This window comes from Nicotiana tomentosiformis, chromosome 10 (assembly GCF_000390325.3).
Source record: "Nicotiana tomentosiformis chromosome 10, ASM39032v3, whole genome shotgun sequence".
NCBI lineage: Eukaryota > Viridiplantae > Streptophyta > Magnoliopsida > Solanales > Solanaceae > Nicotiana > Nicotiana tomentosiformis.
This window is the reverse complement of record NC_090821.1, coordinates 67,525,647-67,538,494: the sequence shown is the minus strand read 5'-3', so window position 1 is coordinate 67,538,494 and position 12,848 is coordinate 67,525,647. Positions and strand designations below refer to the sequence as shown.

The following is a 12,848-nucleotide window of genomic DNA, read 5'->3' as shown; positions in this document are numbered from 1 at the left end:
TGAAGAACGTGTCTAATTAAGTCAATTAGCAGAGCTGAACAGAGGCAGAAGGCAGAAGCGTAGGCAATTGTGCACACAATCACAATTAATCATCGTTTTATAGACTATATCAATAAAAGAAGTGGTACTTTAAACCTCTTTCAAGAGGGAAGATGAGTCTCTTATGACATTAGAAGGACGATGCAGGTATCGCTTTATCATTAATAACAGAATGCTCAAAAAGACGAAATCTGTAAGTGTAAGTCATCTTAATTTCATTTCAGAACTACTGTTTTCAGAATATTGATACTCTTACCTTAATAAAGCTAAGTTCAACAGCTACATCGATTGACAAATTTATCAGAAAGGGCTTTTGTTTCACTGTTTTTTTTTCTAACACCAGATCCCAAATAGAGACAACGAAAAGCAGAGCTTCCTCATTCAAAGTGTGCACGACAAAGCAAACACAAACGACATAAATTATATCATGGTATTATTAAAGTGAAGACCACAAATAACTTAACAATGACACAGAACACTTCACTCATACTAATGACACATACAAAATAATAGCTTTTATCAATCATGTACAAAATAATAGTTTATGCAAATTGATTGCGTTAAGTAAAATAGCATAACTTACCTTTTTAGGTTGACAGTGCTTGGAGTTTCTGAAAATAAGGACAGCAAATAACTTTGTTTTGTCAATAATGTACATGTAATCACGGACGGATAAAAGAATTGCAGTACCATGTCGGTATAGGAAGTTACAAAACTAGGTGTAATAATCTCTGAACCAACAAACATTAATTAAAACAACTTAGTAGTTCATAAACACCGTATGCAGCAACATTACCACAAAGCACATGCAGTCACCTTTCATTTCGGTTTAATACGTTTAACACTCTACAAAATACAGCTACGTAGGAATATGACACTGTCTGCAAATCATCCGAGTATTTATGTTAACAACTATCTGGTACAAGATTCTCAGTTCACTTCAAATCATTTAAACAAGAAAAAGAACATAAACCAATTAAGCTTTTCTAAATAGAAGATATCTTTCGAGTTTACCAAAAGTGCAGCAAGAGAATTCTGTGCACCTCACATTTGAGGCTGAACAACTACGTCCGCAAACTTTTTTAACCACACGAATAATCATCTTAGCATACAATTCTTCATAATAAAAGAAAACACCTTCCAAAACTATATTTCATGAACACATTCTCCAGAGGATCACATGAAGAGTTTCTTAACAAATAAATACATTCTTAAATGTTTCTCCACACTGAGTGCCTCTTTAAGCAAGTTAATACAATCCAAATATTTATTTAACATATTAATAAGTGAAGGTTTTTGGACGACCAAGGGTAAATACGTAATTGTAAAAATATAAACCCACGTTTAACTATCAAATACGTGTAGTTATTGGTGACACCTGTTTTATACATTTCTTCTTCCTTCATATCTATATCCGTACTTTCTAGAATTTTCTCCAATCTTCCAGAGCCTTTCTCTCCCTCTTACCTTTTCTTTCTCCTTTGGTACGATTTCTTAGCCTCGTTTCTGGGTTTTCTATTCAGAATTTTTTAACTTAGTTCGTGATTTGATCTTCACTCTTTCAAAGCTTATCCATCTTTTTTCTGGTGAGTTATTTATGCAATTTCTCTGTTGGCAATTACTGTTTGGTGAGTATATGTTTAATTTTTCTATTGTTTTGAATAATTTCTTACTAGAATTTTTACATGCATATCAGTGATTATACTTGTTTCGGACATGCATTATGTATATCTTTCCTACTAATTTATCACTTCAAAATTAAATTGTTTTACTGAAAACTTGATTTGTGCTATACTACAGATCGATTCTAGAAAGGAAGAGATAAGCAATGAAAGAGGAGGATGGGTGATCTGATGCTAATATACACTGGGTATGATTACTTTACCAGCTTGTGTGACAAAAATGTTAGAAGACGAAGATGCACCCATATTCTTTTTCTTCAGTTCTTTCACTTTCTGTTCCTCTTCCTCTTCTTCTTCTTTTGTGGGTAATTTTGTTTTTTATAATGTGATTATCAATAATAATTGTTTAAGTGGACTATGCATCATAGATGTTTGATGATATGCTTGACTGACCTTATTTAGAGTAATTAAATCCACAAATTTTATTTCAGCCTTGGCGATAGGAGACTTGTGCTTTTTTAATACCGGCGAGCTGATTTTGCTGCTCTGAATGTTTCTTTATATGGTGAAATTTTGTGGATCTATAGTTTGCTTATGCTAACTAATAGTATTGGATATGACGAATAGTTTTTTTTTTCGAATTATAAGTATTAAATAACAATAACGTGTTATCAAGGATGCTTCTAGAATTATGTTAAGGGTATTTGTTGGAATAGAAGCCACCTGGCTTGAGAACGCAATAAACATGTATACCAAAGAACTTTTGTAATACCCAGTTATCAGAGTCACCATTTCACCCCTGTATGGCTAAAATGACAATACGATGTTTAGATTGTATTGTAAACGTCCAAATAGCACAGAAAAAGTTAATGGTTTAACCTTGTAGATAAAATGACCTCGTGTATTTCCTTGCATTCTTCCTTAAAGCGTGCGATTGTGGTACTTGTTTAATGAACCTGAAACAGAAATTTCAAATAGAATCTATAACTCTTACCGATCTTAAATTCAAATTAGTAGAGAGATACATCAAACAAAGCAGCAATATGTTTGCTTACCTTCATGGGAATCATTCTGGAGGATACTATAAATTGGGGATCCTACATTTGACAAAGTTGATGAGACTTTAGTAATCCCCTATGCTTTGGAATGTCAACGAAAAACCTTGTTGAATTAGATAAGAACATAACTAAAACTAATTCAGCTAAACTATTCTTCTCCAGGTTTCTTAACCGTCATAGTATCGGAATCATTGCACTCAAGGCATCCATAACCATAAGTGAGTAAATTCTCACAAGGAAAACAAATCTAAGCTGAAAGTTTAAGACCAAAAAGAATAAAAAGGGAAAAGAGAACCATATTTGCATCGACTAAGAAAAGTATATTCACAATAAATGCTGAAATAATCAACACATAAGAAAAAAGACAACCTATACTCAACACATAAGAAAAAAGACAACAATCTGACAATTATTTCTTCCTTTTCCCTCTGCTTAGGTTCTTCCAATATGGTAAGACAAAGCACAACCTAAATGTAAAAAAAATTCAAAAGAAATCAAGTAAAAATGCAAACTAAAGCAATTTTCTCACTTAAAAGCAAGAAGAATTCAGCGCTCAATATTAGCTAAAAAGATTGACAGAGAGAATGAATTAATCAGTGACTTCTCTATTCTAAAGAGAGAATGAATTACTTGGTGATGACTTCTCTACTCTAACTACGGAAAAATGTAACAAATTACAGCTATTGTTCATAGAGAGGAGGGGGAATGTTTAAGAAAATTCACCTTAGTCGATGAGAATCAAGCAAAAGAGAACACAAATTCAGAAATCTTAAAATCAATTTTGGCATTCGACCTCATAATTCAGAGAGAATCAAGGCACCTTCTTAGAGATCACAGTGTTATCATATCACATTGTATACTGGCTTCTACTAGTCAAAACCGATCATTTAGCTCACCTGAATCTCCATTCCCATTTAGCTCCCATGGAACAATTGTTTATTTAATTTATTCAATTCAATAAAGTACCTTTTAAAATAGATCATTTGTTACATGTGTGTCCTTTTAGTTATGTAGTAGACAATTTAGTGTATGGAGTTTTAGCTCATGCACAGAAGATTAAATTGTCGGTTCACATAATTAATAAACTATGTTCACAATCAAAGATATTATTGGACAAAATATCTTGATGATTGTAGCACAAGATTATAATATAATTTGTCTTGATTATGGGAGTGATTTTACTCCAACTTCTTGTGCTAGTATACTTAGTGTATATTGAACGAACCAAGTAGACAAAAAATTTGTACTGAATATATATAAAACATTTTCTCTTATTCATTAAAATGAGCTTATACTCCTAATCTTGATATAATTATTATGATCAATGTGATTTGTTTATTGTTTTGATTTATTAAAAGGTACAACTCTATTCAGAGTTAGTGTATGCCTAATAGATTGGACAATAATGAATAACATTTGTGAAATAATAATTAGTAGATAGAATCCATGGCTCGGTTTTGAGTTTGATGATACCCCTTTCATGTAAGCTTATAAGTTTTCATGTGAAAACTCGGCCGGTGGATTTTGTATCCGTCACATGAAATAGTTTAAGCAGAATTATAAAAGATTTAATTAGTTGATTAAATTAAATTTTCAGTGATTTAATTTAATTAACTGGTATTTGGGATCTTAACATGGGGAGTTAAAATAAGCGTTAGTGAATTTTCGAAACTCATATTGAGGAGTTCAATTGCAGTTTTTTAGTGAAATAAACTGCAATTAATTATAGTAAGAATTAATTCATGCAAAATTTCGAATTAATACTATAATTAGTAGCCTCTTATTATTTCTGTGGTCCCTGCTATGCCTAGTAAAAATCTGGACTGACTTGGGTAAAAAGTGACTTGGGAGAAAAGTCATCCGGTAGAGTTAGAGTAGGATTCTACTTGTGCAAATAGAATTCTACACGTTTTTGAGAGCCTAATTTTTGGCTGAAAACGTGTCTACTTAAGGAAGACATTTTCACCCAATAACTCACTTTTAGAGTTGTATTGTTTTTGCCCACTCAAAGCAAATTCGTCCAAGGTCTTATTAGGACCATAGCAGAAGACTGCAGCCCTGGATTCTTGCTGTATGGAGGATTTGTGCAACGATTTCAAGAGGTTAGTGCTTCTAATCGAGTAATTATATCATTGTCTAGTTTACATGTATTTGATGTCTGGTTTGTATGCTAGCTTCCGCTGTGTATGTTCTAACAATATGAACCTATGTGTAATCCTCTATTCATCTGTTAAATGAAGAAGTAATGACATAACTCACTACATTACCTGGAAGGGATATACTGATATCAGATACAACCAAAAGTTCCTCAGGATGTGGCTTTAATTAAAGACAACAAATCCTGCAAATCCGAGAGATAATTGAACCGAGTTTTACCAAAAGAGTACTCGTCTCTTCCAGCCTCAAAAACTCTATGTTTAATATCCTTGATTCTTTACTTAAAACAGTATTTATACCTTAATAGATTATTAGTGAAAAGATTCTCTTATTTATACTCCAATCTTCTTTGTACGGCAACTACAGTGGCATATTTAGCAAGTAATAAACAAAAGAAACGATGCCAAAATTATTGTGTTATTTTCTCTTTTCCTTTATGGCCTCTGTCAGGCACTATCTTGATGCATTTGTGTTTACAACTATCACAGAAAGCCCATATCTCATATCATTGGCAAACGTTCTGTATATGTGTGGCCTTGAGTAATTTGACTATAGAGCCACAAGAGAAACATATGTGGGTAGGAAAGTGAACTTTGATATACGGGCTACTGTCTAACGTAAGAAATGAAAAGTTTCATAGATAACCCCTCAGAAGTAGTTGAAGCCTTTCCAGTTTGGGATTCTTCAACCGCAAAAGCGCAATCACTATAACAAAGTAATTCATAAAGCAATATTGAGAATTGAGGGATACTCACAGGTTGTATTCATATGCTTACATGAAAATTGCCATTCACGATCACAAAAATGCCAACGAAACAGCACAATAGGTATTTTATCCTTGGCGGGGATGTTGGTATCATCCTCTGTCCAGAATAAAAACAGCCAAATATATGAACAAAATGCAATAAAATGTATCACTCAAAACTGTGACTGCAACAACCCCTAATTCAATCAAGATTACAAGGTAAAACTACCTGATGAATGTGTAGAATTATATGAATTAATAAAACAGACATACGAATAGCTTACAGCAATTACTTTATGTAACACATAGCTAGTCAAAACTCTTTGTAAAAAAGAAATTACCAATATAATTAATAAGAGGAGAGTAACATGCTTTTTTTCAATCAGTGAGCAAGTGAAGTTTTCACTGCATAAATTTACCCTCTCTCCTCTTCTTGCTGCTCCAGCGAGAAGCAAAAGAAGATAATGAGGAATAATTGAGTCAATAATTTAACCTACTCTTTGAAAATAAAGGACTGAGGTGCTAAAATAATCACAAAAAGATTTGCGCACACAAGATCTAAATTCCTTATATTCTATGACTATACTTGACTGCTAGTCTATCATGTTAACCAATACCATTGCTGATCAGAAGTCCTATGGCATATACAAAATTAGGCAGTAACTCATGATCTTACAAACAGGGTTAAGTTCTCCACGTACCAAGTAGAAAAGGCATGCCTGCAAAGTCCAATAAAAATCAACCTTCAAAACGTGAGTTATAGAAACACATGAATCTAAGAGTTCTAGCTGGATACCAAGGTTCAAATCCTAGGAGAGACTGAGAGGACAGTCTAATCTCGGAGTACAAAATTACCTGGTAGCTTTGCTGATACAAGATAGCAGCTACCTTATGAAATTACAATTTAATTGATGAAAATCAATATATGGCTCTGTTAAAAATCATCACTAAATCGAAGAGAAAAAAACATTCAACATAGTATAACTTGGGATAAGTATCTATAATCCTCTTCATTTTTGTCCTCTAATAAGGATTTACACAAAAATTGTAATAAGCTGGAAACCCTGGACCTAAATTTCGCGAACCAAAAAGGTCATTCAGAAATAACCTTTGTTTTGTCAACTTTGAGAAGGTCGGTTGGGAAGCAAGAGACCAGCTTTGCCGGTACTAACATAGATCTCAACTCTCAGGTGACGGAATAAGGCGGCCAAAGCCGTGGGAGAAATAGGCTAAAGAACATTTTGCTTCTGCTCGCTTCTTTAAGTTGACTAAAAGTAACAATAGAGGTATGAGTTATGGCATAATATTGGTTCATTAATTACAATATATTTAAGTCACCACGTGTGATCTAAACGTAAAGTGATAGTACTATTCTAGAACGATATGGCACACAAACATTGTGCTATTGATGAGTGGAAATCTGCAACGCCAGCCATTTTCCATTATTAGCGAAGGTGTTCATAGGCCATTGGGAGGTATTGTTAGAATAGTTTGGTCAGCCCCTACCGTTATATTTTTATTCAATTATACCCTTTAATTGGAGGGAAAATGGCTAAATGTATCCCATCTACTTTCATATATTGTTTACATTTAACCTCTGTTATATTATCGGACCAAATTTACCCCTACCGTTGTACTATCTAGCCAAATTTACCCCTACAATCAACAAACTCTAAAAAAATACCCCTTGAACTGTTAAGTAGTCCAAAATCTCCCAAATTTCTTTTATTTAAATCACTTGTTGTTCTTCTTGGTCCACAATTTTTGAAATAATTGGCATTTATCAGCTTTCTGAATTAGAAAAAAAATATTAAATAATACAATCGAATAAATAAAGTATAGTAAATTAAACTAAATTCTAAAAGTATTTACAACATTCCAATTTTAATGAATTCGTTGCACCAAATTTATGGATACTTTGCAAGTATTAGTGATTGAAGTTGAAGTTCCTCGGAGACTTTACATTGTCTAATTCAATTTTGTTTTAATTAAATGCCTACACATTGTGCACTCTTAAGTTAGTCGATCGAACTCTATACTAACCAAGCAATGACAAAATATATTTGAATATACATGTACATACATTATGATCGGTTGCATATAATATACAATAAATAGACCCACTAAATTCTACGGTGTGTATATGATTAAAAAATAAATAAAATTTTAAACCAATTTTATTTATTACAAAAAAAGAGAAATGGTGCATTGATAATTAAAAAACATTATGAAAAAATTGTATAGTCTAGTAACTTTAGCATTCACATCAATAGTAATTTTTAAAAATAGTGGACCAAGAAAAACAACAAGTGATTTCAATAAAAGGAATTTGGGAGATTTTGAATTACTTAACAGATCAAGGGGTATTTTTAAAAGTTTGCTGATTGTAGGGGTAAATTGTGACGACCCAAAAACTTTACATGCCGTGATGGCGCCTATCGATGATACTAGGCAAGCCATTTTTTTTCAAAATACTTCAAATGTTTCACAAAATAAACCAAAAACTTGATATGACAGAGTTTTCATAAAAACAGGAGTTAAACTCAAAATACAACGCGGAAAAATAGCCCCAAACATCGGAGTGTCGCCAAGTCATGAGCATCTAAACAACCAGTTTAAGAAACATTGTCTACAAGAGTCTGTGTCTAAATGCCAATACAGAAAAGAAAGATAACAAGAAATGAGAGACAAGGACTGCGAACGCCGGCAGCTACCTCGCGAATCTCCGATACTTAACCACGCACGAGATCAATGTCCTCCGTGACCGGATACACCTGGATCTACACATGAAGTGTAGGGTGTAGCGTGAGTACAACCAACTCAGTAAGTAACAAAAATAAATAAGGAACTAAGAAGTAGTGACGATCTATACAATTACCGTTCACTTCATAAATTCCAGCAATGAAAGTAGACATGATTCAATTTCGGCAATATAAGTTCAATCAATTGTACATTTACTAAGTTCAGATAAACCGGATACAATATTTTCCAGAAGTTCAGAACAATGACATAATTCAGCTAAGTGCATCAACAAAGGAAACAAATGCAACCTCTCAAGGTAACAATCACTCAAGCTCTCAATAGCTCAAACACCCGGCTCTCAGCCCTCAATAATCACACTCAATAGGTACGTGCGCTCACTGGGGGTGTACATACTCCGGAGGCGCTCCTTCAGCCCAAGCGTTATACCGCTACGGCGTGCAGCCCGATCCAATCATATAAGTATCCATAAGGCTTGTTGCGGCGTGCAACCCGATCCACAATCCATAAATAACCATAAGGCTCGTTGCGGCGTGCAACTCGATCCATATATATTCAGCCCTCAGGTTCGTTGCGGCGTGCAACCCGATCTATATACCTCACATAGCTCATAGCTCGACATTCAGGCCCTATCTCAGTCACTAACCTCTCCAGGCTCTCGTGCTCTCAGAAATCATACGAATCAGCCCAAAAGAGATAATAACAAGTATCAACAAGAAAACAAGAGGAAACAGAGATATGACACGCAAGTAAAACTGTGACTAAGTACAAGACAATAAATAGCAGCTAATTCAACAAGTACCCTACCGCTGCGGGTCCCAACAGTGATACCATATGGCCTAAGCATGGTTTCTAACATGAATGGCAGTCAAATTTCTAGAAGACAGAGGGAACATGTAATTAACAATAAGCTATTCGACTTTACAGTCTCACGGGACGGACTAAGTCACAATCCCCCACGGTGCACGCCCGTCACCTAGCATGTGCGTCACCTCCAAAATAATCACATCATACCAAAATCTAGGGTTTCACACCCTCAGGACCATATTTAAGATTATTACTTACCTCAAACCGCGCAAAATCCTACTCTAAAATGCCTTTGCCCCTCGAATTAGTCTCCAAATTCCTCGAATCTAGCCACAAGTAGTACGAAATAATTAATATAGGCTAAAGGAATCAATTCCACAAGAAAAACATAAAATTATAAGCCAAAATCCGAAATAGGCTCGACCCTGCTCCCGGGACCACGTCTCGAAATCCGACGAAAGTCACAAAACCCGAAATCCCATTCACTCACAAGTCTAACCATACCAAATTTATCAAAATCCGACACCATTTGATCAGCCAAATCCTCAAAATTCACTCTCCAATTTCCCTAGCCCTAAACCCCCAAATTTCACTTTAAAAACTCACTAATTAGGTGAAGAATCAGTGAACAAATATCATTATTGAAGATAAATTGACACACGGAGCTTACCTCAGTAATCACTTCAAAAACCTCCAAAATCCGAGCTCAAAATAGTGAAAATGGTGAAAAATCTCGAAGTCCCGTATTTATATGTTCTGCCTAGGCCTTTCGCACATGCGGCCTTATTTCCGCACATGCGAAACCGATCCTGCGCAAAAGTATCCGCACCTATGGAACCCACTAAAAACACTAGGCTCGCACTTGCACTCCAGGTCTCGCACCTGCGAAGTCTATTCTGCGGCCCTTCGTCCGTTTCTGCGTAAATGCCCAAACTTCCCTTTTTCGCATCTGCGGGTTCGCCACCGCAGGTGCGAAACACTAGAATACCAGTAAACTCAGCGGCCTTGCCTGCACCTGCGTCCTTCTCTTCGCTTCAGGGGGTCCGCACCTGCGGTCTCCCCACCGCAGGTGCGTAACACTAGAACACCAGTAAACTCAGCAATTACCTAAGTCCCAATTTTAACCCATTAAGCATCTGAAACACACCCGAGGCCCCCGGGACCTCAACCAAACATACCAACAAGTCTTATAACCCAATATGAACTTAGTAAAACCCTCAAATCACCCCAAACAACATCAAAAATACGGATTACACATAGATTCAAGCCTAATGAACTTCTAAACTTCTAAATTTCACAAACGGCGCTGAAACCTATCAAACCACGTGCGATTGACCTCAAATTTTGCACACAAGTCATATTCAACATTATGGACCTACTCCAACTTTCAGAATCAGATTCCGACCCCGATATAAAAAATTCCACTTCCGGTCAAATTTGCCAAAAATTCAACTTTCGTCAATTCAAGTCAAATTCTACTACAGACCTCCAAATCACTTTTCGGATGTGCTGCTAAGTCCAAAATCACCAAAAAGGGCTAATAGAACCATAAAAATTCAAATTCGAGGCCGTTTACACATATGTCGACATTCAGTCGACTTGTTCCAACTTAAGCTTCCAATTGAGAGACTAAGTGTCTCAATTCACTCCGATATCACTCCGGACCCGAACCAACCAACCCGGTAAATCATATAATAGATGTAGAACACAATAAAAGTAGAAAATGGGGAAATGGGTCTACAACTCTCGAGACGACCGGTCGGGTCGTCACATCCCCATCCTCCCCCTCTTAAAACAAACGTTTGTCCTTGAACGAGTATAGAGACATGCCTAAAGTGGTGAAAAAATGAGGATAAATGCTGTGCATATCATGATCGGTCTCCCAAGTCGCCTCCTTGACCGGCTGACCTCTCCACTGAACCTTCACAGAAACAATGTTCTTTGACCTCAGCTTCTGAACCTGCATGTCCAAAATAGTCACTGGCTCCTCAACATAAGATAGATCCTTGTCCAACTGGATTGGGCTGAAATCCAACACGTGAGACGGATCGCCGTGATACTTCCGGAGCATAGAAACATGGAATATTGGGTGAACTCCTGCTAGACTAGGAGGTAAAGCAAGATCATAAGCAGCCTCCCCAACTCATCGCAACACCTCAAAGGGACAAATGAACCTTGGGCTCAGCTTGCCCTTCTTCCCGAACATCATAACGCCCTTCATAGGCGAAACCCGGAGCAAGACTCGCTCTCTAACCATGAATGCAATATCGCGAACCTTCCGATCCGAGTAACTCTCCTGTCTGGATTGGGCTGTGCGTAGTCTATCCTAAATCACCTTAACTTTCTCCAGAGCATCCTGAACTAAGTTTGTACCCAATAATCTAGCCTCGCCAGGTTCAAACCAACCTACTGGAGACCTACATCACCTACCATACAGAGCCTCATACGGCCATATGGATGCTCGACTGATAACTGTTGTTGTAAGCAAACTCCGCTAAAGGAAAGAACTGATCCCACGAACCCCCAAACTCCTTCACACACGCACATAGCATATCCTCTAATATTTGAATAGTGCGCTCAGATTGTCCATCCGTCTGAGGGTGGAATGTTGCTCAACTCCGCTCGAGTAACCAACTCATGTTGTACGGCCCTCCAGAACCGTGATGTAAATAGTGCTCTCATATTTTCCGTCCGTCAGAGATGATAGATACCGGTACGCCATGACGCCTGACAATCTCGCGGATATACACTCGAGTCAGCTGATCGAAAGAATAGGTAGTCATCACAGGAATGAAATGAGCTGACTTAGTAAGCCTATCCACAATCACCCAAACATTATCAAACCTCCGTTGAGTCCGTGGGAGTCCAACAACAAAATCTATAGTGATCATCTCCCACTTCCACTACGGAATCTCTAGCTTCTGAAGCAACCCACATGGTCGTTGATGCTCATACCTCATCTGCTGGCAATTTAGGCACCGAGCTACATACTCTACTATGTCTTTCTTTATTCTCATCCACCAGTAATGTTTTCTCAAGTCCTAATACATCTTTACGGCACTCAGATGAATAGAATACCGCAAACTATGAGCCTCCTGGAGAATCAACTCACGCAAACCATCTACATTGGGCACATGTAGCCTTCCTTTCATCCTCAATGCACCATCATCTCCAATGGTGACCTTCTTAGCATCACTGTGCTGGACATTGTCCTTAAGGACAAGTAGATGGGGGTCATCATACTGACGCTCTCTGATACGATCATAAAGAGAAGACCGAGAGACCACACAAGCCAATACTCGACTCGACTCGACTCAGAAATATCCAATCTAAGAAACTACTTAACCAAGGCCTGAACATCCAACGCCAATGGCCTCTCTACTGCTGGAAGATATGCTAAGCTCCCCAAACTCTCCGCTCGGTGACTCAAGGCATCAGCCGCCACATTAACCTTTCCGGGATGGTACAAAATAGTGATATCATAGTCCTTAAGAAGCTCTAACCACCTCCGCTGACGCAAGTTAAGATCCTTCTATTTGAACAGATGCTACAAACTCCGATGATCAGTGTAAATCTCATAATGGACCCCGTACAAATAGCTGCTAACTCAAGGTCGTGGACATGATAGTTCTTCTCATAGGGCTTCAACTAATGCGAAGC

At 36.9% G+C, this 12,848-nt stretch overlaps 1 long non-coding RNA gene across 2 annotated transcripts; it reads left to right on the top strand.

The window, feature by feature from the left end:
• Positions 1-1,478: 1,478 nt before the first annotated feature.
• Positions 1,479-2,151, top strand: LOC104103760 (uncharacterized). 2 transcript variants are annotated; one of them, XR_011411546.1, is made up of 2 exons: positions 1,479-1,625; positions 1,840-2,151. It is a non-coding gene; the product is annotated as an uncharacterized lncRNA (long non-coding RNA). The 2 variants fall into 2 exon arrangements; XR_004508957.2 differs by having other exon boundaries at positions 1,479-1,667.
• Positions 2,152-12,848: the final 10,697 nt, after the last annotated feature.